Raw genomic sequence first — 26,623 nt, 5'->3', positions numbered from 1 at the left:
ACCGCACCCAGCCTAAACGTATATTACTCTTTTCTCTCGCTTTCCAAACTTTACATAACATCATTTAACATTTATAATTCTTAAAATATTTTAACTGATGTGAGAGCACAGATGGAGGAGTGATTAATTTTGACTGAAATAACGTATGTGAAAGGTGAAAACTCTAAAAACCCTCATGAATGAATGGTGTTATTGTCAGAGCATGAAATAATCTAGCATTATGCATAATACTATGACACTGCAGTAGCACAGATTATTTTTATGTTCTGCCACTTGGTTTCCAGCTCACCTGAAAATGTATAGTGTTAGTCATTTCTTTACAATATTTTCTTTTATTTATTTATTTATTTTTGAGACAGAGTCTTGCTGTCACCCGGGCTGGAGTGCAGTGGCATGGTCTTGGCTCACTGTAAGCCTCCCAGGTTCACACCATTCTCCTGCCTCAGCCTCCCGAGTAGCTGGGACTACAGGCACCCACCACCACACCCAGCTAATTTATTTTCGCATTTTTAGTAGAGATGGGGTTTCACCGCATCGTGTTAGCCAGGATAACCTCGTGATCCACCTGCCTTGTCCTGCCAAAGTGCTGGGATTACAGGCGTGAGCCACCATGCCCAGCCTCTTATATATACTTCTAAAGATATTCTATGCATGTATATTTTTTGTTTAATAATATTCTTGGAAAATTTTCCTTAAGAGCACACATAAACCTACCTCATTCTTTTAACATCTGCATATCACCCTATCATATGGATGTACCAAAATTTACTTCATCAGGCTGTGCACTGTAAAAATGCATGAGTATGTTATTAACACTATTTATATATTATTTTTCCTCATATTTTTATTTTCTTTCCTAGCAAATTCTGTATCTTCCTATCAAAACAGGAAATTTACATGTAAGTATTATTAATCAGTAACAGTGTAGTTTAATCCCTAAACTACCTCTGATATCTAGCCCTGATGTTTTTCTACCTTTTTTTTTTTTTTTTTCGATTCAAGATCTGGCTCTGTCACCCAGGTTGGAGTGCAGTGGCGCAATCTCGGCTCACCACAACCTCCACCTCCTGGGCTCAAGCAATCCTCCCACTTCAGCCTCCTCACTAGCTGGGACTAGAGCCACCCACCACTATGTCCATATAGTTTCTGTATTTTTTGTAGAGAAGAGGGTTTGCCATGTTGCCCCGGCTGTTCTCGAACTCCTGAGCTTAGGCAATCTGCCCACCCTGGCCTCCCAAAGCGCTGGGATTACAGGTGTGAGCCACAGCACCCAGCCCCTAACCCTAAGTTCTCCAGCAAGGTACACAAGGCCCACCAGCAAGTTCACACTCACCAGGCTCTCTAGACTCATTTCCTAGGAATTCCTGCTTCACACTATTCCATCCAGCCAATCCCTGACTGTGTATAGTTCTCCTAAATACTCCACCCATTGCTCATGCTGTTGCTTTGGCTACAACCCATCCCACCTTGCTTGCTTAAGTGAATTCTTACTCAATCCCTCAAGACAGAGCTTAGATATAACCTCCTCCCAGAAGGCTCTCCCAACCTTCCAGGCAGAGGAAATGCTCCCGTGCTCTGCTCCAGCCTCAACCTGGGTCTTGGCACTTAACCTCCTCAGGACAAATTCTTGTGTCAGCCTCGCCCACTAGATTTTAAGTTCCTCCAGGATAGAAACCACATGTTATTCATCCTTTTAACTGTCTACAGTTTGATACAATTTGGTTCCTGTTGGATCAAACAAGGAGGGAACTTCTGAACATCTATTATGTGCTAGGAGCTACTCTAAAAGTACTGTACAAACATTTCTCACCGTGTAAAATGATCCCCATTGTGGCCGGGCGCAGTGGCTCACGCCTGTAATCCCAGCACTTTGGGAGGCCGAGGGAGGCAGATCACGAGGTCAGGAGTTCAAGACCAGCCTTGCCAACATAGTGAAACCCCATCTCTACTAAAAATACAAAAAATTAGCCAAGCGTGGTGGTGGGGGCCTGTAATCCTAGCTACTCAGGAGGCTGAGGCAGGAGAATCGCTTGAACCTGGGAGGCAGAGGTTGCAGTGAGCCAAGATTGTGCCACTGCACTCTAGCCCCTGTGACAGTGTGAGACTCTGTCTTAAAAAGAAAAAAAAAAAATTTCCCATTTTACAGATGAAGAAACTAAGGCCATGAAGAAATTTATCCAAGGGCATTAGAGGATGGCTGGAATTTGAAACCAAGTCTATTTTACTCCAGAATCACTGATCTTTACATTATGCTGTTCCAATGCATGTTTTGATGCTGAAAGCCAAGTTAAATATGTTGTCCTAAGGGACTTGACATCTTCATAATTATTATGGATAATCTAAAGGCATGACAGTCTCCCAAAAAGTCAGTCAAAAGTAATCTAAAATGTAGGACTAAAATGGCTGAAAACAAAAAAGTTCTTTTTTTTTTTTTTTGAGACTGAGTCTTGCTCTGTTGCCCAAGCTGGAGTGCAGTGGCACAATCACAGCTCACTGCAGCCTCGATCTTGCAGGCTCAAGCGATTCTCCCGCCTCAGCCTTCCAAGTGGCTGGGACTACAGGCATGAGCCACCACGTTCAGCTGATTTTTTTTTTTTTTTAACTTTTAGTAGAGATGAAATCTCACTATGTTGCCAGGCTGCTCTCAAACTCCTGAGCTCAAGCAATCCTCCCACCTCAGCCTCCTACAGTGCTGGGACTACAGGTGTGTGAGCCACCGTGCCTGGCCTGAACTGCTAAACTTAAATGCCTGCTCCCAAATCATGGTGGAGCCAGGTGAGATCCCAAAGTACTGAAATTATAGGCATGAGCCACCTTGCACAGGGCCCCCCTGAAAAGTATTATAAACAGGCAAATTCTGCCAACAGTATCCACAGATCTGCATTTAGCATCCTCAGGGGGGGTCTTTGAGGGGCCATTCAAAACGAACAGGACGTGCAGTCTCAGCAGCTGCAATAGTGAGGCTTATTTCCCCTGATGTGCTGTCCCTGTGAACACTGTCAGCTATGGCCCACATTTCTCTCCCCACCCTGCAACTCTACAGTCCCCATACCACTCACTAAAATTGACCTTTGGACCAGGACCCCTAAAGGATCTACAAAATAACCAATTTGGGTCAGATATAGTCGCCCCAGGAAATGCCTATTAGGAAGCTGATAGTGAGAGTGGACAAGGAGTGGGTGGGGAGGGCAGCACCGCAGGAGGCAGCAGGGGTGCACTCAGCCTGCCATGAGACCTGAGGCAGCATGGGTCCAGTCAGACTGCTATGAGACCTGGGGGGAGGTACAGAGCCCCACCTGCAAAAACCCATGAGGTAGGAAGAAAGATGTCTGCTCCCTCTTAAGGCCTTCAAGAGGGCTGAATTAGACTAGCACTTAGCACAGAGACTGACATAGAGTGAGGGCTCAATTGGCTCCTGTTAAGTGCCTGAACAAACCAATCAGTGAGCAAGCGGACTTCCTCCTGTGTCCTCCCCAACAGGATGGGGACTAAGGAAAAGAAGCTGGGAGCTGGGAAGCCCTGTCATTGCAACAGGAAGTAATAACGGCATTTAGCAAAGGTGGAGGGGAAAACAAAGGAAGATGCTCCTCTCTCTCACATCGGAAAAATGAACTAATCAGCAGCAAGCAGTTAATGAACCCAAACCTTGCTCACTCGGAGAGACAAGCAAAAATTATCCCAAGGGTAACAAGATACCAACAAAAAAGACACACAAGTTGAAAACAAAACGAAAACACTTTATCTTTTTTTTTTTTTTTTTGAGACAGGGTCTCGCCTGTCACTCAGGCTGGAATACAGTGGCCCGATCTCGGCTCACTGCAACCTCCACCTCCCAGGTTCAAGCAATTCTCCCGGCCTCAGACTCCTGAGTAGCTGGGATTACAGGCGCCCACCACCACGACTGGCTAATTTTTGTATTTTTTAGGAGAGATGGGGTTTTGCCGTGTTGGCCAGGCTGGTCTTGAACTCCTGACCTCAAGTGATCTGCCTACCTCAGCCTCCCAAAGTGCTGGGATTATACTTGTGAGCCACCACACCCGGCCACTTTTTCTTGATAACCATCAACCACAACCACACAAAAATTCCCTCCAACTCGAGGAAAATTAGAGTAAGGTAGGTAATGTAAAGCAATGCACACAGTCAACCCTAAATACACCCTCTAGCTGAATAAGTAGGCACTTAATGTGTGCTGAATGAACCAGGCAGGCACCCAGCCTTCACCTTCCCACCCAAGATTCAGAGTGGCACTAGCTCAAGTCCAGATGTTCTGACTTTATCCACTCCATTCCCAAAACTACCTTCCCACATTCCAAATTCACAGAAAACAGCTCAGAGAGGCTGTGTAACCTGTCCAGGGTCACAGTGGGGTAAAGGGACTAAACTGGGAACTTATCCCAGTCTGTCTGGCTTCAAAGCTTCTACTCCTGAGAAAAAGACATGCATGACAGAGGGGAAGGGGAAGCTAGGCTGGTTAGGACTAATTATAAGCAAATAGTCTAATAATGAATGAGTGATTGGGTTCACAACCCAGATTTCAAGGAATTGAGTACTTTTCAGTGACTTCTTTTTTTTTTTTTTTTTTTTTTTGAGACAGGGTCTCGCTCTGTTGCACAGGCTGGAGTGAAGTGGCGTTATCATAGCTCACTGTAGCCTTGACCTCCTGGGCTCAAGCAATGCTCCTACCCCAGCCTCCTAAGTAGCTGGAACTACAGGTGTGTGCCACCACAGCCAGCTAACTTTTGTATTTTTTGTAGAGACGGGGTTTTGCCATGTCGCCCAGGCTGGGAGCTCAAGCGATCCACCCACCTCAGCCTCCCAAACTGCCGGGATCACAGGCATGAGCCACCGTACCCAGCCTTCAGTGACTTCTTTTTTTGGAGACGGAGTGTTGCTCTGTCACTGAGGCTGGAGGGCAGTGGTGCAATCTCGGCTCACTGCAACCTCTACCTCTTGGGTTCAAGCAATTCTCCTGCCTCAGCCTCCTGAGTTACTAGTATCACAGGCACCCACGACAATGCCTGGCTATTATTTGCATTTTTTTTTTTTTAAAGTAGAGACAGGGTTTCCCCATGTTGGCCAGTGACTTCTTAATCAGTAACAACCTAGGCCATTCCTAGGCAAACCAAGAACCTCAGGCTATCACTCCTCACTCTCCACGTCCCAGGTTCCCTCCTCCAGCCTCTTTTTAATACATGAGAAAAGTACTCAGAATCAAGCTTCACCAGAAATCTCTTGCCAAAGGTCCACTTAAGACAAAAGAACAAACCTAATTTTGAGGACTTGTTATTTTTGAGTGTTAATCCAAAAAACTAAAAAGCATCCTTGGCAGAATTAAATATGAATGTACACAGATTCCTAAAAACAAGCAATTTTCTCAGATGTTGCTTTTTACCAGAGATCAACATCCTATTCTTTGAGGAGTTATCAAAAGCTCCCTAAAGGAAGTGAAATTACAAGACAGCCTAGGCCATTGGGAAAGCCAAACATTTCTCAAAAGTGAGAACCTGTCTCTCTCTCTCTCTCTTAACCCAGGAGCTTGACACAAGTACAGATCCCCAAACCCCACCAAAGGCCTACTGAAGCACCTCCTGGGGGCAGGGCCTGGAAATCTGCATTCCGACTTAAGTGCCCCTACAAATTCTAAGTCCATGCCTACCAAGAGGTATATCATTAGCTTAAAGGAGTTTCTACAGGAATGCCAAATTTCCAACCACTGACTGGGCATTTCCAACTGGGTATCCCAGATGGCCCCCAAACTCTGCCCCTCCCCTCCTGAGAGAGTGCTGTTACAGTATCGTTCATCATCCATACCTTGTTGCCACACCTGGAAACTCTACCTTCAGTAAGCTGCTAAGTATTCCTTTTCTAACCTGGAAGAAGCTTCCATTTCATCCCAGTCCAAAAATCATACACCATGCGCACTCCTTCTTCATGTTCTCATTCCCTCTTGTTAAGTAAAATGGATAGGGAGCCACTGATTTGGAGTGACCTCCTGCACTAGGATCCAACAGATCAACCCAAATGAAGTCATTCATGCAAAGCTTCCACATCACCAAACCAAAACCTGAGCTGTTTACTTACAAGATCTGACCCTCCAAGCAAACGAGAGAAATGATAGTCAAATCTCCAAACAGGACAGTTTTCAAAAAGCACGAGATTCATGACAACCAATCCAAAGGGGGCCCAGTCAGCTGGATGCACTGGCTCATGCCTATAATCGCAGCACTTTGGGAGGCCAAGGCAGGCAGATCACAAGGTCAGGAGTTCAAGACCAGCCTGGCCACATGGTGAAACCCAGTCTCTACTAAAAATACAAAAATTAGCCAAGCGTGGTGGCACGTGCCTATTATCCCAGCTACTTGGGAGGCTGAGGCAGGAGAATTGCTTGAACCTGGGAGGTGGAGGTTACAATGAGCAGAGATCATGCCACTGCACTCCAGCCTGTGTGACAGAGCAAGGCTGTGTCTTTTCTGTCTTGCAAGAAAAGGGGAAAAAAAGAGGGGCCCAGTCAACTAGAGCTGGCAAAAATAAGGAAATCCCCTTTGCTTTAACCCACACAAGGAAAGTAACCTGAAGTAAGAACCTGAGGTTAGCCAGCCCACCTTTGGCGCTGTGCTATCTCTGTGCTCCGGCTCAAGCTGCCTTACAGAACCCGCTGTTCAGTCATCCCTGCAGAGTGCCCATCTATTTTGCAGTCTGGGTGCTGCCTAGTTCATTAACCCCTAAAAAATGATAATTAAATCTCTAAAGCTTCATTTCTTCAGATTTTGTTCTTTGACATCTTGTTCTAAAAACTGTGGTGGGCACAGGACAGTAAACCCAAGTTCAATCCTGGCTGAACTAGGTTACTTTGAGTCTGTTTCCTTTTCTGCAAAATGAGGATGAAAACAGCATCCTATGAAAAGTTTTTCTGTGAAGATTACATGAGCTAATGTAAGGGAGTTTGTTGTGTGCACTTCACCTTAAGTGCACACTCAAAGGTATTCAACTGGCATTACTTCTCTTCCTCCCACTAACTCAGACCTCAAACATCATCTCTCACCTGACCTACTTCAAAAGCCTCCTAAGAGAGAGCTCTGCAGCCCATCTGTCCCCACGCCAGTCTCTCTTCCACACCACCGCTGCCAAAGCTTTTCTCCAACACACAGATCTGATTACATCATCTCCCTGCTGAAAAACCTTTGACAGCTATCACTTGCTTACAGGATCAAGTCCACGCTTCTTAGCCTGGCATGCAAGGCCTTTGCAATCTGGCTCTCTTCTCCCTGCCACTGTACCCAAATGCAAAGTACCGTCTGTTCTAGTAACAACACCCCAAACACGACTTGTATTTTCATGCTACCCAGCCTCTGCTTCTTGTGCTCCTTTTCTCTAGAGAGCCTCTCACCCTCTTTCCCACCTGGCAAAGTCCTAGGCCTCCTTCACCTCCTCCCCCTCCTCCCTGAAGTTTTCCCCAGCCACTGTCAGCTCCTCATCCTCCCCCTACTCCTCCTCTTTCCGCACTCCCTAACACCTTGCAGTGATACTGTGTGTGCACTTGTCTCCTCAGACTGAGACACAGCACTGTGCCTCAAACTCTGAAGGACACAATGACCAGCTCTCAAGAAATATTTGTTGGAAAAATTAATACAAGACCTCCACCACCCGTTGACAAATGAAAACAGTTTCTAATTTGTCAAATAGTTACCACCTTCATGGTAACTTTTTATCTTTAAAAAACTCATAAGGAAATTCTATTTGTTGAGTTGGCTAACACTACTCTTATGAAGGAAGCAAGAAAGCCCTGTGAAGAAGGTAAAGTCTCTTTACATTTTCCACTGGCTTAGGTCTCAATCACTGTCCTAGAAATGGCATCTCTTTTTCCATGATGGTAGGGGGAACTAACACCCTTTGATTCCTCCTGGCTTAGCTTTTGGTATGTAGAGTTGGGACAGTTAAAGGGGTCCTTTTTCGCTGAAGCAAAACATTTCAGAAAGGAAGAGATAAACAAAACTTTGTAATGGTAGAAGTGTAAAAAGCTCAAGTACCACTTGACTTGAAAGTCTGTAGGGAATCAAGTTCATTCTCAGGAACAGGTACTATCTGGGAAGGAGCAGTGTGAGTCCTTGCCCAGCTGAGATCTTTTCTTGTCCAAGCTAGATTCAAAGCCAAATGGCCTAAGACTTGGAAACAGCTGATGATAGAAGACAACACTTTTTGGTTTACCAATAAATGGCAAGAATGCAAGGCCCATAGATATCTAGGCATTCTTCAAACTGTTCCTTCACTTCTGTTCAAAACTTAGGATATATTAATTCCACCTTCGCGTGCATCTTTAATAGGCACAAAGGCAATAAGGAGAATCCCCATTTCTCCGTTGTGAGGATCTTGAAGGAAGCACTGACCACCCTCTTCTCTAGAAAAGCCTGCTCTCCTGTTGGTAGTATTTATTTCATAAATGAATATGCATGTATGACTTGAGCACAGTACAACAGACTTACTCCACCTAAATAAAGTGTATTGTTCTAAACCATACTCAAGCAAAACATTACATAAGTCTGAGGAGCGTCACATGTTTTCACAGTCTTAGTAAAAAAATTGATTTTTTAAATACTGATTTTCATAAAAACCAGATAGTTTGTTAGCAATATTTTTGTGCCAATAATAAAATACCACTTTTGACTCTTATTCCTTCTCCTCTATAAATCACCATCTAAAACTGTCCTACTTGTTAGTTCAAAACATTTCATATAGGCATATAATTGTTTTAATATAAGCAACAAACTCCCATACAGATTATCTTGAAATCAAGAACTTATCTGGACTTCTGTAACAAGTACCTTAAAATTTACAATTTTTAAAACACTCAGAACAGTTAAAAAATTAAATTTAACAACTGATCCAGAATGTTAAATAAAATACGGTCAGGACTGGATGTGGTGGCTCAAGCCTATACTCCCCACACTTTGGGAGGTCAAGGCAGGAAGACTGCTTGAGTCCAGACATTCGAGACCAGCCTGGGCAACATAGCAGATCCCATCTCTACAGAAAAAAATATTTTGATGTAGAGATGATGGTGCACCTGTGGTCCCAGCTCTTGGGAAGGCTGAGGCAGGAGGATCATTTGAGCCCAGGAGGTTGAAGCTACAGCGAGCCAAGATTGTGCCACTGCACTTCAGCCTAGGCAACAGAGCAAAACCCTGTCTCAAAAACTAAATAAACAAATAAAATAAAATAAAGTATGGTAAGAGGAGGAGAAGGTGGAAGATGAGCTGGTTTTGGTACCTCTGATCCAGGCACAGTGCTCAGCCTTTCATATAGGGCTTCGCCTTTGGCCTTGGCATAAACTCTATGAAACAGGATTACTGTCCCCATTCTACAGACATTGAAGCAGGTCAAGTAAACAGACAGAGCCAAACACAAAACCAAAGTTTATCTGGCTTCAAAGATCATTCTTTTTACCATATCCTATATGTTTGTGTTCTTTTAAAGAGGGAAGAAAAAGGGATTGTATATGTATATTTTTAATGGACTAACTATAGTTACAAAGTATTTACTCTGTTCAAGTCACCATATTATTCACAACAGGCAAATTTTAATGCAGAAAACAGTGTCCCTGCTGGTTAAAGGATTAAATATAAGAACATGCTGGGAGCACCTTATGACAGCTACCATTCATCATGCAAAGCTTCTTTACATACACTAAGTTATTCTTCATTAAGATTCACAAAATCCTTTAACTTTTCCCAGACATACAACTAGCACTTGGAAGGATATCAAGGGGGGAAAAAAATGTAAATAGCAAATTAAGTTAGCAAAGTTACCTATGATAGGAACTTTTATTTACATGTCTGGGTTTCTAAGACAATGTACATAGAAAATTATCACCCTGAGGGTGTCCTTGAATTTATGGCTGTATTTTAGATTAGCATAAGCATTTACCAGAAAAATATTCTGTTAAAAATGTATTGAGCAGAGGCAGAAAGAATGCACATTCCTAAATGTGCTTTAAAAATAAGTGACTATAGAGTAGTATTTTACCATCACAACTCAGACACTTGTCATTCTGAATAAAATTCAACCACCAAAAACGTTTAACACCCAAGCCACGTTACCCAAGAGACACATGGTTTATAGTCTCAAGATATACTGAAAACATATCCATTTAACCACGCCAACTATTCAGAATACCTTTCCAAACACACCTGGAATCAATTCAACTTGCATCCCATTGATATACTAACAACACTAACTTTTAAACTCTAAGCTGTTACTTCTTTATATATATACATGCTATTCATTGCTAAACTTTTTAAAGGTAGGGTCTCACTCTGTCACCCAGGCTGGAGTGCAGTGGTTCAATCATAGCTTGCAGCGCTTTAATCATCTCCCAGGCTCAAGCAATCCTCCCGCCTCAAGTTCCCTAGTGACTAGGATTACATACAGGCTGGAACCACCATACCCAGATGATTTTTTTTTTCCCACTTTCAGTAGAGATAAGGTCTCACTGTGTTGCCCAGGGTCCCAAACTCCTGAGTTCAAACAATCCTCCCGCCTCCACCTCCACCTCCCAAAGTGACAGGATTACAGGAGTGTCTGACTCACCATGCTGCTCTGAATTGCTAAACTTAAATGCCTGTTCTCAATCATGGAGGGGGTCGGGAGTGCAGAGGGGAATCCTAGTCTAGGACCTATTTTTGCAAAAAATATTTTACTTGACTCTAATCTTGCTTTTAGACCTGGCCTCCTGTTTATAGGAAATACTGGAAACAATGGGACAAGGTAAACACCGCCACAGGAAACAAATTCAGAATATGGGACAACCTGCAGGTTCTCTTCTAAAAGGAATGGGAGGGACGGAGGTAATAAGATATTATTTTTCTACATTTAAAAAGACGAAAGAGACAACAATAACAGCTCACAGTGCAATACGTGAACCTTGATTTAATCTTGGTTCCAAAAAAACAAAAATGGTGACAAATGCTATTTAAGGGAGAATTAGATAATTTTTTTTTTTTTTTTTTGAGACGGAGTCTCGCTCTGTCGCCCAGGCTGGAGTACAGCGGCGAGATCTCGGCTCACCGCAAGCTCCGCCTCCCGGGTTCACACCATTCTCCTGCCTCGGCCTCCCGAGTAGCTGGGACTACAGGCACCCGCCACCACGCCCGGCTAATTTTTGTATTTTTTTTTAGTAGAGACGGGGTTTCACCATGTTAGCCAGGATGGTCTCGATCTCCCGACCTCGTGATCCGCCCGCCTCGGCCTCCCAAAGTGCTGAGATTACAGATGTGAGCCACTGCGCCTGGCCCAAATTAGATAATATTTTTAAGTTATTGTTAATTGTATTAAAAGTGATAACGGGGTGGTGATTTTTTTAAGTCCTGCGTTAGAAATGCATAGCAAAGTTAGGCAAAAGTACATGATGTCTGAGATTTGATTTTTAAGTATTTCGACAAATTAGATAACCCAACAAACATTGTTCTCTGGGCAAAAGATGTTCTGGGGGGAAAAAAAAGTTTCTACAATTCAACGTGCTTGGAAAATACTGATTACTCTATTTCCCTTCCAGGATATTTATAATGAACACTAGATCTAAGGGTGCTCAAAAGTCCTGTAGTTAAAAAATAAAAATACCTGGTTTACTTTGGTTAACCCAGATTTTCCCACTTATTTGACCACAGAACTTTTTTCCCCGCATAACACCTGTTAACGTCCTAAGACTCAGTTTCCCCCAGAATCCATTTTGGGAATTCTTGCTTTACTTAAATAAATCCTAAGAAAAATAAGGCTCTCTTAAGCTACGTGCATGATTCAACAACCCCCGAATAAGAATTTCACAATTGCATCTATTTGCAATTTAGGAGCCACTCACTGTTTTGATGTCTTTTGCATCTATAAATATGTTTACTCTTTAACATGTTTTGATTTATAAGTCAGACTCTTTCTACAATATGAAATCCCACTGCAAAAGTTCCTTGAAATGGAATTAACTTTAATTTATTCAAACCCATTGCCTTGGAAATCTACAATGAAACAAATTTCAAATTGTCAAACCATACCTACTTTTTACTTTCAAAACCACCTTAAGATATTTCAAAGCTTTCCCTAACCCTTTCCAAAGACTCATGAAAATAAATTACTGGATTTATAGTAGCCAAGAACAACAACAACAAAAAAAACCTTGAAATCAAAGCTCTTTGTGTCTTTCAGTTGGTACTTAGGGTTTCCAGGACCAGAAATCAAAGCTCCACAGATTCCCATCTTTATGAAAACGGTTTTTTTAAAAATATTTATTTATTTATTTATTTATTTATTTATTTACTTATTTATTCATTGAGATAAGGCCTTGCTCTGTCGCCAAGGCTAGAGTGCAGTAGTGTGATCATAGCTTACTGCAGCCTCAACCTCCCAGGCTCAAGCAACCCTCCCACCTCAGTCTCCCAAGTAGCTGAGACCACAGGCACCATACCACCATGCCTGGCTAATTTTTTAAAAAATTTTTTGTAGAGACAGAGACTTTCTATGTTGCCCAGGCTGGTCTGAAATTCCTTGGCTCAAGAGATCCTCCTACCTCAGCCTCCCAAAGTACAAGAATTACAGGCATCAGCAACTACACTCAGCTAAGTGGTCCTATTCTTATAAACAGATCCTTTGGAAAAACTGAACTGGATCCCAAAAGAGATTCACCTTAATCATGAATTCTACTTACTCCACGGGTGAAAGTTTCATAGCAAGATTTTAAGTAATATCTGCAATTCATCTGAAAAAAATTATATCATATTCCATTTAAGAACCCCAACACTTAAAAACTCATTGGAAACGCATTTAAAAATGGCCAAGAAAGAAATCTGAGCTAGAAGTCTCTGATACAAGAAAACAACCAACTTTGATGTTCCCTTGCCTCTAAGGAAGCAATTTGTAATGTTCAAAACCCTTTATATACATTCTGTCATTTGACCCTCAAAACCCTGGAGACACGTCTGTCTTCCATCAGGGGAGCATGTATCTAACATAGCTCAACTTGAAAGCCTACAACTTGTCAACTCTCAACTATCTTTGCATAGAGGGAATAATGACATAGATAACTCTATTCAGCTAAGCACTACAGAGCCCATCACCTCCCGTCTCCCAACGGAGATGCTCAGGCCAGACCCTACCCTGGGGAGTTATCTCCCATGATTTTGCTTTGTGGTACTTGCAGACAGGTCACTATCTGCAGGCATTCAGATCTTCATACATCTCATCCACCAGGCCTTTCCTGTTACTCCACAAGGACTCCCCTTTGAACTCACTGCATCTGCTAGGATTGTCCTTAATGTTTTTGCATTATCATCCTATGGAACCTCCCATTTCATCTATGTCAGTGTTCCCATATGAAAGAACATGCCACTGTAAATAACATGCATGAGGGCACACAAACTAGCCAGGAAATAAAAATTTTCCAGGTCTGAATCCTGGGTCCTGCTGTCTTGGTTCTGTCAGCTCCCTGCCTTCAATGTCCTTTCATGTACATGGAGCTCCCTGCCTTCCTAAGGCTGCCAGAAGGCTGGAGGCAAGACCCACCCCAGAGTAACAAGTCCAGAGTGATGTTTAACAACTGTGGATTCTCTCTCTCCCTTTCTCCCAAAGGAGAAACAGATTTTTTTCTTTTTTAAATGACGAAGGTAAGACAGGATCCCCTACCATTAAGAAGCCTACAACCCATCTGCAAAGCCAACAGGTGAAAAACTTAATAATAAAAAGCAAACAGAGAAAGACATTATAATGAATGTACAACATACTAGGGAGACTAAAAGGAAAGAAAAACTGAAATGTGGAAGCAGGGGTAAATCAGAAAAAATGTTCATAAGAAAGCAATATTTATTTAAGCTAGCCCTTCAAAGTCAAAATTTCAGTGGTGGTGGTAGGGTGAGGGAAGAGGCAAAATTGAAACAAAGTATGATAGTCAGGGATGGGCAGGAGCTCAGTGGTATTAGCAGAGATAAGGAGAGAACAGCTGGGCCTGGAAAGAAGTTAGGGACGAGATCACAGAGATTCTTGAAAGCTAAGAATAAAACAGGGACAGCTACTACTCTTATCTGTCCTTACATCAGGTATGGTGCTTTCAGCTGCAAGTAACAAAAAACACCTAACTCTAAGTGACTTAAACTGTGATCTCAAAGCTTTTTTTGATCACGCAGGACTATCAGGTAAAAAAAAAAAAAAAATTAGCCAGGCACGGTGGCTCACACCTATAATCCCAGTACTTTGGGAGGCCGAGGTAGGCAGATCACTTGAGCTCAGGAGTTTGAGACCAGCCTCGCCAACATGGTGAAACCCCGTGTCTACTAAAAATACAAAAATTAGCCAGGTGTGGTGGTGCACACCTGTAATCAATCCCAGCTATTCAGGAGGCTGAGGCAGGAGAATCACTTGAACCCAGGAGGCAGAGGCTACAGTGAGCCAAGACGGCGCCACTGCACTCCAACCTCGGCGACAGAGCAAGTTTCCATCTCAAAAAAAATTTTTTTTTAATTAAGCCAGGTGTGATGGCGCACACCTGTAGTCCCAGATACTTGGGAGTCTGAGGTGACAGGACTGCTCGAGCCCAGGAGTTGGAGGCTGCAGTGAACTATCATCACACCACTGCACTCCAGCTTGGGCAACAGAGCAAGACTCACTTCTAAAAATATAAAAAATAAAAAATTTTAAAAAGGTATTGAAGCTCAGGAATTTCAGGGGAAAAAATTTATAACATATATACTAACATTATAAATTGTATATAATTTATGTGTAATTAAAACAGTAGTTGTGAATGGTATGTATACACACACATGAATGTAGTATATACATTATACAACATTTAAAACTTTTTAAAGGATGGGAGTCCAACAGTATTTTTAAGTTCATTTTGATTAATAATACAAATTCAAACATAACTTTTTGTTGTTGTTTTTCAAGACAGTCTCATTCTGCCGCCCAGGCTAGAATTCACTGGCATAATCTTGGCTCACGGCAATCTCCACCTCTCGGGTTCCAGTGATTCTCCTGCCTCAGTCTTCCGAGGAGCTGGGATTACAGGCGTACACCACCACACCTGGCTAATTTTTGTATTTTTAGTAGAGACAGAGTTTCACCATGTTAGCCAGGCTGGTCTTAAACTCCTGACCTCAGGTGATCTGCCCACCTTGGCCTCCCAAAGTGCTGGTATTACAGGCATGAGCCACGGCGCTCAGCCCATACATTATTTTTGAGCCACCTTCTTGTCAAATTTGTTTTAAAAGTCATGTTCTAAACTCATAAGAACATTTTCTTTCTTTTTTTTTTTTTTTTTTGAAACGGAGTCTCGCTCTGTCGCCCGGGCTGGAGTGCAGTGGCCGGATCTCAGCTCACTGCAAGCTCCGCCTCCCGGGTTCACGCCATTCTCCTGCCTCAGCCTCCCGAGTAGCTGCGACTACAGGCGCCCGCCACCTCGCCCGGCTAGATTTTGTTTTTGTATTTTTAGTAGAGACGGGGTTTCACTGTGTTAGCCAGGATGGTCTTGATCTCCTGACCTCGTGATCCGCCCGTCTCGGCCTCCCAAAGTGCTGGGATTACAGGCTTGAGCCACCGCGCCCGGCCAAGAACATTTTCTTGTTCCTTTATACGTATATCATTATCATTACACTTTCTTCGCAAGAAATCTTTTTAAACTACTCGCCCATTTTGTGGCAGTCAGTTTAGTTAAAACTAGATAATCTAGCCATAAATGTATTTAGATGGCTAGAGTTCACCAAAGGCAAGAATAAGAATGAGGGTACCACTGTCAATTCCACTAGGTTGTAAAAGGCCCAGTCTTCCCTCAGGCAACCTCATATAATGTAAGTTGACAAGAGACTATCAGATATACCAACCAGTGTCAACTCATACATTAAATATTTTAACAGCTTAATTTTTTCTAACATTCTTGAATATTTTCTTCCCTCCCATATTGGATGATCCAGCACACTCCACTTTGGAGACTACTGATCTTAAACAAGAATGAGGCTGGGCACAGTGGCTCTCACACCTGTAATCCCAGCACTTTGGGAAGCCAAGGTGGGAGGATCGCTTGAGCCCAGGAGTTTGAGACCATCCTGGGCAACATGGGGAAACCCCATCTCTACAAAAAATACAAAAATTAGCCAGGTGCGGTGGTGTACACCTGTAGTCCCAGCTACTCGGAAGGCTGAGGTGGGAGGATCACTTGAGCCCAGGAGGCAGAAGCTACAGTGAGCCATGATCATGCCACTGCAGTCCAGCCTGGGTGACAGAGTGAGACCCTAGCTTAAAAAAAAAAAAACAGGAACATAATGAAAAATGTTTTTTCTCACAGAAGTTCTGAGTCACAGTGGTTCTAGGGCTGGCTAATTCGGCAGCTAAAATAAGTCACTGTGGGCTGGGGATGGTGGTTCACGCTGTAACCCAGCACTTTTGGAAACTGAGGTGGAAAGACTGCTTGAGGCCAGGAATATGAGATGAGCCTGGGCAACATGGTGAGACCCTGTCTCTACCCGCCCTCCTCCTACACTCCCAACACTGACAAAAAAAAAAAAAAAAAAAAGTAATTGTGGTCTTAGGCACCTTTACTCTACACTTGGTGCTACTTGTTCTCTTGTGCTCACAACCTTATGCTTCAAATATGCCAGGACCTAACAGGTGTCATATACACATTCATTAACAAGTCACTGGCAAAAGGTATGGCATTACTAAAATTGACTTGGCTTAATCAAAATTCACTCCCTGGGGCAGGGGACACATCCACCTTACCCTTAAGTACATGGCAAGTGGAAAACTAATCAAAAGCAGGATTATAGTAGTAAGCATAGTCACCCGCTCCACACCCAACCTTCTATATCCTCAGGTCCCGTGGCCACAAATTCAGCCAACCTAGGTTAGAAAATATTCAAAAAATATTCTAGTAACTGATCACTAGAAAAAAAGATAACAATACAATAAATACAATAAAAAGTAATATAAATTTTAAAACAATATAGAATAACAACTATTCGCATTTACATTGTATTAGGTATTGTAAGTAATCTAGAGATGACTTAAAGTATGAAAGAGGACTGGGGGGTTGGCTCATGCCTGTAATCCCAGCACTTTGAGAGGACAAGGCAGGAGGATCACTTGAACCAAGAGTTTGAGACCAGCCTGGGCTGGTCTCATAGTGAGACCCTGTCTCTACAAAAAAAAAAAATACAAAAATTAGCCGGGTGTGTTGGTGCACGCCTGTAGTCCCAGCTACTCAGGAGGCTGAGGTGGAAGGACTACTTGAGCCCAGGAGGTTGAGGCTGCAGTGAGCCATGATAGCACCAGTGCAGTCCAGCCTTGGTGACAAATGGAAACCCTGTCTCAAAATAAAATAAAATAAAAGGAGGCCGGGCAAGGTGGCTGAAGCCTGTAATCCCAGCACTTTGGGAGGCCGAGGCAGGTGGATCACCTGAGGTCAGGAGTTCAAGACCAGTCCGGCCAACATGGTGAAACCCCATCTTTACTAAAAACACAAAAATTAGCCAGGCGTGGTGGCACATACCTGTAATCCCAGCTACTCGGGAGGCTGAGGCAGAAGAATCACTTGAACCTGGGAGGCAGAGTTTTCAGTAGCCGAGATTGCACCACTGTGCTCCAGCCTAGGTGACAGAGACTCTGTCTCAAAACTAATAATAATAAAATTACAAATATATATATATATATATGAGGGTATGCATAAGCTATATACAAATAATACACAAATTTTTTTTTTTTTTTTGAGACAGTCTTGCTCTGTCGCCCAGGCTGGAGTGCAGTGGCCGGATCTCAGCTCACTGCAAGCTCCGCCTCCTGGGTTTACGCCACTCTCCTGCCTCAGCCTCCCGAGTAGCTGGGACTATAGGCGCCTGCCACTTTGCCCGGCTAGTTTTTTGTATTTTTTAGTAGAGATGGGGTTTCACCGTGTTAGCCAGGATGGTCTCGATCTCCTGACCTCATGATCCGCCCATCTCGGCCTCCCAAAGTAATACACAATTTTTAATAAGGGACTTAAGCATTTAAGGATTTTGGTATCCATGGGAATCCTGGAACCAATCTTCCATAGATACCAAGGATGGTTATGATGTTGTAAACTATTGCCAATGGCCCTCAATGAATCATGTAACCACCACGGCACCAGTGAGCCTAGACACAGGGAACCCGGCCCCCATTTCTGAATCCCAAGCAAATAAACAGTTGTTAGGCCACAAGAAGCAAGGAGGACCGGAACACAGAATGCTGTTGTATGGTGAAAATCCCTGCCCATAGTATTCTATATATGTAGGACAACAGAGGAAGAAAGAACCAAACTGTTTCATCCACAGACTTTTTAAATTCAAACATGTAGTTCAGAGTCAGCCGGCACTCAATAAACATAAATAATTAATGTTACTTATCCCAAGTAATTTAGAACAAAGCATGGCAGAGAGAGGGGAATGTAATGGGTTACACGGGAATAATGACCAACTCTTATGTTTTTAGCAGTAATTCAATACCCCCTTATGCCTGTGTACATAGCAATTCAGAGTCCCACAGAATGTGGACAAGTCCACTGCCCTCAAGACTACAGGGGTGTACATCACAACAACATTAAGAACGTTCATATCCTTTGGTATGTTGTTATGATCAGCAATACCACTTGTGGAAATGTATACTGCCCTGGCTAGTTCTTTTGTTGATCCAGCTCCCTCCCTCTTCCATTAACGATAACCCTCTTCTTTGTGGGATACTCTGTCTCCCCAAAGCCCCATTTTATGGGTCTAACCGTAACTCTCCTTTGGCTGGCATCAAGCCAACACGGGTTCCCTCCAGGGCTTTCCCAAATTGGAACTAACATCAAAAAGGCCAATTCTGGATGTGAGGCTTGAGAGCTATAATACCAGCAGCCATACACGTATGATCTTTTTCATATTTCTTCAAAAGCTCATGCAACAGAGGATCCCATTTTTGCATGAGTATACATGCATGAAAAGGTCACAGCCGAGTACTTCTTATAGACTTCCCCACTCTCTACCTACCCAAAGAGGTAATAAGCCACTATTCGTGACTGGCAGGTAACCCTAGGTGTGCTGAGGTGGGGCAGGAAAGAGGTTGAGTCACTGTGGCTCTGGGCTATGTGGACTGAACATACTGGGTTCACATCTGTCTACCTCTACCACTGGAAGGTTTTCACTAATAAATTCCCTCATGCTAGCGGCAAAATCTGTGCTAAAATCCAGGAACCAAGTCATCCCTCTGCAACACTTTTGTCCTCGATATTCCTGTCTGTGGAACTCTTCTTTCTAGAACATTCTCCTTGGTCACACCCACCTGCAGGGGACCCTAAAGACAACACCGACCCTAGAAGGTCAAGTTCCATCAGCAACACAGCTAAACCAAACCAGGACAACCGCTTTCACTCTCCACAAGATAATGTCCTCTGAAAGCCTTCTTCATCAAAGTCCTCTATCATTCCAAATCCATGCTCCCTATAATAGTATTAAAAACCAAGAGTCATTCTTCTCCTTTGCTGCTTTTGTCCCTTCCTAGTACAAAGTCTCCCAACTTCTCTAGCAAATAATGCTTCATAATGTTCTCCTCTCCTCTCACTCATGGAAATGGTAGCAATTTCAGATGTACTACACCTCCTTCCCAGCCAATGAGCACTGACACATCTTCTTCTTGAGGTTTAAACCCCATTGCTCAATATTTTGAAAAGACATTCCTCTGAGAATAAGTTTAAAAAGCTGAAGATGGACAAGCTCCTCACACATAAAAGAGCCTACAGCTTACCACACAATTTCATTTTAGAACCTGTTAAAGAAAATCCATACTAGTCTCCAGATGCGTGTCAAGCTGCAGTGAATGCCGCTAACTAGGCAAGCAGGACAGAGCACAAACATTAAGAGACACAGCAAAAATGGGTCACCTGCAACCTTCTACCCCTTTACCACCAACCCAACAGCATAAGGGAAGGATTTATTTAGCATGGAAAGTGCTGCAAAATTATACTTATCCAGCCATCAGTAGAAACAGCTCAAGAATGATGACACCAAAAAAAGGAATATTCATCCAGGCTTTGCAATCAGGCTGAGAGATACCAAGATCAAAGGCAAATGATATGTTCATTTTTTATTTTTAAAAAGAGGTACAGATTTGAAAAGTGATTTCTTTAAGAACGCTGTCTGAGTTACTAGTCCGGATTATAAATCACATTACACCCTGAAGCCTACTTAATAAAAAAGAAGTTGAAAATAAACAAATGATTAGTTTGAAGCATGTGACTTTCTGAAACTCTCTTGAGGAGAAAGTTTTATTACCATTATTAGTGAACTGTTTTTAATCCCTGACATCAAAGCATAGATGTTAACCCTGAGGTTCTGAAATCAAAATAACTCATATATAACCCTAAAAATGTATTGTGAGAAATTGCCACATATTAGTCTTTTTGGCAGGTTTGAATAAACAGAAAAGAGACTAGGGAGAATCAGAAGACTTTGGTTCAAGTTCAGCTCCACTATTTATAGATACAGGTCTAATTTAACTTCCTAGGCCTTGGTTTACTCAAATAAAGGATTAGGGATAAAATATGTAAATCAAGCCCTTATAAACCCCATAGCACTGCTCTAATATTACAGCACTGGCTCCAGAATTCCTACATTTCTCAAACTTTTGGAGAGTCACAGAACTTTAGGGATGCAAGGTAATCCCATTTTAGGGATGATAAAAATGAGAAAACCAAGACCTAGAAAGGCTTAAGAGCTCTCTGTACAGCAAACACTTTTGTAACCTGGGGAGAAAGGGGGAAGGGAGAGGTTCTGGTTTTCCCACCACTGAAATATGCATTTAAAAGAGAGTTAAAAACCAAACTATTTTAAACACTAAAACAAATCCCCCCACAAATATATAAACACTCTGCTTTATTTTGCTTCTGTATCGCTTCTCGGCCTTTTGGCTAAGATCAAGTGTATTTTGCTTCTGTAAATGTATTCCTGTAACACAAGTTAAACTATTTATCATAAAGATAAAAATAAAGCCATTTATTTTTCTATGAGACTCTCAACCCTACTCTCAACCCAACTGAGACAAAATCTTTACAATTAGGTTAGAAATGTCTAATGGAAACATCGACATAAAGTTAACCTCCAGCTATGCTGGCAGGAGTCACTATAATATGGATTATAGTTCCACTGGCCCAGGGATGCTGGTTTTAGTGTTCCCAGAGAGATAAAGAATTAATCAGCAACTCAGAAGAGGATGTCGCCTAAAAATGGACTATTTAATCCAGACAACTCCATTGTCTCTGAAATTATGCCCTCAATCATCCAGTGTCAAAACCTACTATGGCACCAAATAAATTGTGTGTGGTTAAAGAGACAAAATGTTCTTTTTTTCTACAGGCTGTTATGGGAAGCAGAAAAAGGCTGACTATGAATCAATTATGTCTTAGATCAAGGATGGATATAAATTATAATAATTTGTGCATTCTGGTGGTTAAACCAAGAAAGCAGGAAAACCATTGCTTCCAAGTTCCAGCAGCACTTCGAACCAACAGGCTTGGTGCCAAAAAGTTAAGTCTGGGGCACCACAAGTGCAAGATAGGGTCATAAAAACTCACCTTAAATTTATTTGTGAACTTTTCCTGCTTCCACTAAAATCAATGACACTATTTCCCATCTGTTACTGTCAAATCACAACAGCCCGGAAGCCTGGACCAGGTTCACTTGGCAGGTAACAGGAAAAACCCTAGAAGGAAGTCCTGAAGGATATCAGATACGATACTTCCTTTACTGCCACATACTTTTCATTTCAGAACCACCAGGATATATTTATGATGCTTTTTGACTAACACTTACCAAGCATTCTGACACAAACTGCAGAAACTGGCATACTCTAGGGAAGGTCCCTTGTGAGGTCTTTAAGTAGCTTAGATGAGTAAAACATTCAGACTACTTCTATAATGAACACCTCTCAGCCGCTCATAAATTCTTTCATTCCCAGCAATCAAGAAGCAGCTGTTAAAATCCTGGAATCTTCCTAGTAGCAGATCTGAAATACCTCCAGGCTGACCCAGGAAGCTTCACAACTGCTTTCCTCTCCTTTCCCTCCCCTGCCTCAGGAGTGCCAGCCTGGCAGGAATAAAGATGACCAAGGAAGGAAAAAAGAGGGTAGCGGATCTGGTGAAAGCAGAGACGCAGACTCCCTTCATTTCCAGAGAAATACCAGCCCTCTGTGCCAACTAACCAGGTTTCTCCTTTCCTCTCCCACCTCCACCCCTCCAAACACGCATTAACTTCTGCAGTCTGGTGTGTCTGGCATTTCCAGGGCAAGCGATCTCAGGAATTCTGAGCTCTTTCCTCAAAGATTCTGAACCAGGAACTTCCTTTCCGCGCCAGCCAGAGTTTGCGGTCCAACCCACGTTAAGGCTCAGCTTCCATTTACCTTGTAACCTGTACAGACGACGCTGCTTCTGGGGTCAAGTTCAAGATGAAGGTTCCCTCACCTCCCAAGTTAACTCCAGCTGGGAACAACGCCACTGCGAACGGTCCCAACACTGGAGGCACAGGGATCTGGAGCTGCCAGGAGCCGGCAGGAGGGGGCTGGGAGAAGGCCGTCGCCGAGCCTGGCGTCCTCCGCCCCTTGGCCGCAGCGTCGCGTTTCTACCTGGCCAACGCCACATTTCCTCCCGGAGCTTTACAGAGTAAGTCCAGTAAGTTTTAAGAACACCGGTCCAGAGACCTTTCTGTCTGCAAACACACCACCCAATGTCTAGAGCTTCCTTCCCAGCCAGCCGTTCCGGAAAGCCTCCGCGCCAAAGCCGGGAGCCCCGCACACCCACAGCGCTGCGCGCCCGCACCCCAAAGTCCTTCAGGAAGCCAGTGCCCTGATATCGTCCTCCCAAAAGGACCGCTCTGCATCCAAGAACAAGGGGGCTCACAATCTTGACAATTACCGCTTTTCTCAGCGACCCACCCCTAAAGAAAAACCCCCAAAGTCTAATCCTAACTCACCCCTACCCCCAGTAAAGGAGTGTGGATATGCTAATCGCAGTGTTCTTGGAAGCAAAGCAATAGACTTTTCAGCCCAGACTATGGCAATACGATGCCCCCGGCTTAAGTTCTCTCGGCAACTTCGCGACCCGCGCACCCCAACTCTCCGGGGGGCGCCCAGGACCCCGCTGTGCCAGGCGCGCCTCCCCCCGCCAGGTACCAGGCGTAGCCCAGGCCCTTGCCAAGCCGGAGGGCTACAGAGAAGGCGGGAAAGGGGGCGAGCAGGCGCGCCGGGCGGGGGTGGTCCCAAAACTCAAGCGTGCCCCGAGCATTCCCGGTTTCCATCACCCCGGTTCCACCGCAGGCCCGCTCGGTCCGGCGCGGCGGAACCTCGCAAGGAAGGTGCGGACTCCCCGAAGCCGCCGAGACCAAGGCCCGGGGCGCCCAACATGTCTGTGCCTATTCCCGGAAACCTCCCGGGTGTGCCCGGCGGAGAAGGGGGCGCTCCGGAAACTTTCCCACACGCCTTTCCCTTCTACCATCACCCTCTCCTCCCCGGGTCCCTCTCGACCTCTCCGCACACTGGCAGCTGGCCAGGCCCGGGGCGTTCGGAGGCCCGCGGCGGAGCCCGGGCGGCGGGAGTTACCTGCCGGGAAAGTTTCCAGCTCCTCGGCGCGGTTCCCCACACCCAGGGCCGGGCCTCGGGGCGCGGCCAGCTCGACGCTCCGCTGCTGCCTCTCCTCCAGCTCCCGAGGCAGCCGCCGCTCCAGCAGCTGCCACAGCGAAGCGTCCGCTCCGGCCCGTCCCCCCGCCTTGTTCGGCCCACACCGGGGCCTCATTGGCAGCGCGAATCCCCGCCCTTGCGCGTGTTCCCGAAGGCACCTTCCTCTCGCGTGCCCGCCCCGGCCGCGCCTCCCGCGCCCCTCCCCGCCCCGGGCTGCGGCGGATCCAGGAACCGGCTGGAGCGCGCAGCGCGAACTTTCCGTGGGGTTTGGGCGCGGGGTGCCCTTGTCCCGCCTCTCGGCACCAGGTCCGGGCCAGAGGCACCCTACCGTCCCTCCGGGCACCGGGTCCCCCGGGGTGCGCCTGGGCCCCCCCGGGACCAAAATGAGATGGGCCATAGTCTTTTTTACAGCCTCTTCAAAATCAACAAAGCGACGCCGGCCTTCCCTCCTCGCTGCTTTTTTTTACCACAGCCGAGGAGGACATATGGGAGCAATTAACCGAGCTGGAGTTTCCGTGGACGCTTTAGGGTGGCTTGTGCGGCTTTCTTGGATTTTCTCTGCCTCACTTAACTACACACAAACACAAACACACTTTCTGGGGCCAGAATGAGCTAAATGAGCTAGAAGGTCTAAGAAGGCATCTCGCTGGCTGCGTCTTTTTCTTTCCCAAAAGCGACTAGGGGACGTTCTGGGACCGGTGATTTCCCGGGCGTCCGTGTGGCCGCGGGTCTGGACCGCCTGCGACCGCTCCGGGCTGACCAGTGCTGTCTGCGCTACATTCACAGAGGGACAGCGTCGTGCTTCTGTCGGAAGGAGGTGGGAGGGACGGAGGGGAGAGAACACACAAAGATGCTATTATTTTGTCGGTTGGTGGCAGTAAATTAAACTCCTGAGTTCCCAAAATGTTTTGTTATTCTCCAGCAGAGCAAAAACCAGGATAGGGCCTAGGGATTCGGGTGTCCTGGGTTCTCCAAGATCCTCCCAGGAATCCCAGGCAGCCAAATTGGCCTAGGGTACTCTGCCCACTTAATACCCGAAGCTCTCTAAGACAGCCTTCGTTGATCTAGTTGACCAGGGAAGGATCAACTAGAACTGCCTCTGACTTGTGTGGCCAGAGGGAATTGTGCACGGGTCACCTCATTGGTGTGTCTGGAGCAGAGAATAGAGAAGTTGCTATAAACCGATTTATTGGCAACCCCTAACCTTGCTGTGGCAAACCCGCCTTTAAATACGATTGTGCTTTAAACAAGTTTCCTCATAAAAACTTCAACCACGCAGAGCTTCCCAATATAAAGACACCAGCAGGAGGGGTGTCCATATTTAAAGTTCTTATGAAAAGGGACAGGAAGCAAAATGCCACACAATCTCTTTTCATAAATTAAAAAGACTGAAATGGACTGGATTTTTCACCCGTAGTTTCAAAGGCCTGATTACTGTTGTGTTGATATTTCAGCAGTAAACACATCAGCGGCCTCGAAGTATTCCCGAAACAAGGCAGGATAGAATATTTAAAATAAAAACACGAACTTAAACCAGAAAAGCTATTGACTTCTTTCTCCATCTGAAATGTTTCATTGCCGAAAAATATGGTAATGTTTTATTTAATTTATCTTGAAACGAAATCTTTCAATAACAGACAAAAAGCCAGACAGCAACTTTAATGATAAAAGAATAACGCAAGCAAAAGACAAAACCTCCAAGCAGTCTAACTAATCTGAAATATTAAGATACAAGAGAAACAATCCTAAGAAAATAGACTGGTACAGTTTCCTGCTCCAGACTTCTTTATAATGGGTGAAAGGTATAATGGATGAAATTTATCATTTGTACCACATTTTTCTGGTTTTGGCTCTTCTCAGCTGTATTTCCAAATTTTTTATGAAATTACTTAGTTAAATAGGGCTTTGAAGGCAATGCAATTTTTTCCCTCTACCCTCAAAGCTCCTTAAGTAGCAAGTAGAAAATCACATAAATATGTTCATTACTGGCATCATCTTTAAATTATTTTTAGTTGAAAAACTTTTGTCTTTATAGTTTCAGAAGTCACAGTCACTAAAGAAGTAACTTCATCACCGCCTAGTTAGGAGTGTTTAACATTCTAAACAGGCACACAGCTAGCAATCTGAAATGTGCACACAGAAAGGCCCTGTCTCCCCTTCTTCCTGTAGTGTTTATATAATCCAAACTACATATGTTATTATGCACAATCTGATCTCCAGCTTTAAACAGCTGACATTACATACACTATGTTGTACTAAGAACATCAAAGACGCTCTCTTAAGCTGTGGGTGAAAACAGTACATTTTATAAAAGACAAGGCCAAAAACAGTATAAAAAAAAAAAGAAAGAAAGAAAGAAAAAAGAAAATTCATGGGTGAGGCAGACAGGGGGCTTCCACTAAGATCAGTTTTGTAAGAAAAAAATGTGAACATTTTCTAAGCATCTTAATAAGTGAAGTATTAGCTGAGCACATATTAAAAATGAATTATAATGGTTTTCTAAAAATTTGCTTTTCTTTTTAAAAAACAAGCATTTTTAGTTAGTTGTTAGGTGATGGTTTGTTTGAATTTTTAGGAAAAGGAGAGCAAGAATCATCTCTTGCTTTTCTGGGGATATCTCTGCTTATCCCATCTAGTTTAAGAAGCTCATTCAAATCCCAGCACAAATCCCAGCATCCGAGATGGGCGGATCACAAGGTCAGGAGATTGAGACCATCCTGGCTAACACCGTGAAACCCCGTCTCTACTAAAAAATACAAAAAAAAAAAAAAACTAGCCAGGCGAGGTGGCGGGCGCCTATAGTCCCAGCTACTCGGGAGGCTGAGGCAGGAGAATGGAGTGAACCCGAAAGGCGGAGCTTGCAGTGAGCTGAGATCCGGCCACTGCACTCCAGTTTGGGCGACAGAGCGAGACTCCGTCTCAAAAAAAAAAAAAAAAAAAA

General features: G+C 44.1%; 1 long non-coding RNA gene and 1 pseudogene across 1 annotated transcript in view; one reads left to right on the top strand and one right to left on the bottom strand.

The window, feature by feature from the left end:
- LOC111546093 overlaps positions 1–23,746 on the bottom strand; it is a 122,819-nt gene extending 99,073 nt beyond the window's left edge. Inside the window, exon 1 of the long non-coding RNA XR_002732642.3 lies at positions 23,605–23,746. This is a non-coding gene — a long non-coding RNA (uncharacterized LOC111546093). The remainder of the gene's footprint in view (positions 1–23,604) is intronic.
- On the top strand, positions 20,904–21,037 carry LOC113224989 (annotated as a pseudogene).
- Positions 23,747–26,623: the final 2,877 nt, after the last annotated feature.

Source organism: Piliocolobus tephrosceles, chromosome 11 (genome assembly GCF_002776525.5).
Source record: "Piliocolobus tephrosceles isolate RC106 chromosome 11, ASM277652v3, whole genome shotgun sequence".
Lineage (NCBI taxonomy): Eukaryota > Metazoa > Chordata > Mammalia > Primates > Cercopithecidae > Piliocolobus > Piliocolobus tephrosceles.
The sequence above is the reverse complement of the archived record's forward strand: the minus strand, read 5'-3'. Positions and strand labels throughout refer to the sequence as shown.